This window comes from Calliopsis andreniformis, unplaced genomic scaffold (assembly GCF_051401765.1).
Source record: "Calliopsis andreniformis isolate RMS-2024a unplaced genomic scaffold, iyCalAndr_principal scaffold0419, whole genome shotgun sequence".
Taxonomy (NCBI): Eukaryota; Metazoa; Arthropoda; class Insecta; order Hymenoptera; family Andrenidae; genus Calliopsis; species Calliopsis andreniformis.
Window position 1 is genome coordinate 147,501 of NW_027480828.1, and position 2,223 is coordinate 149,723.

Sequence of the window (2,223 nt, forward strand, 5' to 3'; positions counted from 1 at the left end):
TAAGCATCCATCGTACAGGCACGTAAACCACTCACGCTGGTCACTGACGACGAAGCGCGTATCAAGCACGCTGGGCAAAGTCGACAGAAGCGCGTAATAGTGGCATGCCGAAACATATCGAGATAGCGCGTTAAGCGTCGTGCTGGGCATAGCGAGCTGGCGCGGAATGTGCGCGCTGCACATATCGAAAATCTGACACCTCTTGATATTTAGGCTTTCCATTCTCACGTAAGCCCGGCGCCCGCCTTAAAGACGGAACGTTTCGTTCAGTTTAAATAAACTCATTCGCTCGGACAAAGAGTTGATGCTCAGTAAGTACGAGTATACACGCTAGTGCATACAAGTCACCAACGTCCAAAGGACGATTACCACATAAGGGCCATTCGGTCTTAGACACCGACCCGTGGTCATGCTGTGTAGAGAAAGATCCGGAACGTAAACCGTTCGAAGACACTCGAGATACAAGATCCCGAGGAGCGGTGGACTGCTTCTCGACCGAGATCGTAGAATAGCCACGCGCCCAGCGATGCCTCGACCGGCACGCCCGGACCGACGCTTCTCTTATAGATACCGAGTGGCCGGCCGAGAGGCCGGCGACGGCCGACCGTAGCCGCGCGGCCTTACGGTGGGAACTCGCCGCGCGTGCAGCACTCCCGGCCGGTACGCTGCCACTTAGACTCGGCAGATGAACACGTACACGTACGAGGTCGTATAAAAGTAACTTAATACTAAACTGCGGACATTATACTGCTATAATCACAAACTTTCAACATGTTTCAACCACATATTTTAAGACTATATACATACAGATATAGCAATATTGAAAATATTCTAAGTCCCCGTTCGTGTCGCTCCGGAACCGAATGTCGACGGAACGAAATGACAACGGTAGATCCTTATTCCTGGTGCTCGTGGCTCTCTAAAACCATACACTTGTTCTCCTCTGTCTCTTACCTGTGTCGAGATAATCGAGAATCATGGAGCGTTCGTGTCGCTCCGGAACCGAAAGTCGTCGGTTCGAAACGAGAACGTTAGATCCATATTCCTGATCGTTGAGGCACTCTAAAACTATTAGGCTGTTTTGCTCTCTGATGCCCGTGGACCGAGAGAACGTAGAATAACGGAGCGATCGTGTCGCTCCGGAGCCCGAGCGAAAAAATTCTAAGTCCCCGTTCGTGTCGCTCCGGAGCCCGAGCGAAAAAATTCTAAGTCCCCGTTCGTGTCGCTCCGGAACCGAATGTCGACGGAACGAAATGACAACGGTAGATCCTTATTCCTGGTGCTCGTGGCTCTCTAAAACCATACACTTGTTCTCCTCTGTCTCTTACCTGTGTCGAGATAATCGAGAATCATGGAGCGTTCGTGTCGCTCCGGAACCGAAAGTCGTCGGTTCGAAACGAGAACGTTAGATCCATATTCCTGATCGTTGAGGCACTCTAAAACTATTAGGCTGTTTTGCTCTCTGATGCCCGTGGACCGAGAGAACGTAGAATAACGGAGCGATCGTGTCGCTCCGGAGCCCGAGCGAAAAAATTCTAAGTCCCCGTTCGTGTCGCTCCGGAGCCCGAGCGAAAAAATTCTAAGTCCCCGTTCGTGTCGCTCCGGAACCGAATGTCGACGGAACGAAATGACAACGGTAGATCCTTATTCCTGGTGCTCGTGGCTCTCTAAAACCATACACTTGTTCTCCTCTGTCTCTTACCTGTGTCGAGATAATCGAGAATCATGGAGCGTTCGTGTCGCTCCGGAACCGAAAGTCGTCGGTTCGAAACGAGAACGTTAGATCCATATTCCTGATCGTTGAGGCACTCTAAAACTATTAGGCTGTTTTGCTCTCTGATGCCCGTGGACCGAGAGAACGTAGAATAACGGAGCGATCGTGTCGCTCCGGAGCCCGAGCGAAAAAATTCTAAGTCCCCGTTCGTGTCGCTCCGGAGCCCGAGCGAAAAAATTCTAAGTCCCCGTTCGTGTCGCTCCGGAACCGAATGTCGACGGAACGAAATGACAACGGTAGATCCTTATTCCTGGTGCTCGTGGCTCTCTAAAACCATACACTTGTTCTCCTCTGTCTCTTACCTGTGTCGAGATAATCGAGAATCATGGAGCGTTCGTGTCGCTCCGGAACCGAAAGTCGTCGGTTCGAAACGAGAACGTTAGATCCATATTCCTGATCGTTGAGGCACTCTAAAACTATTAGGCTGTTTTGCTCTCTGATGCCCGTGG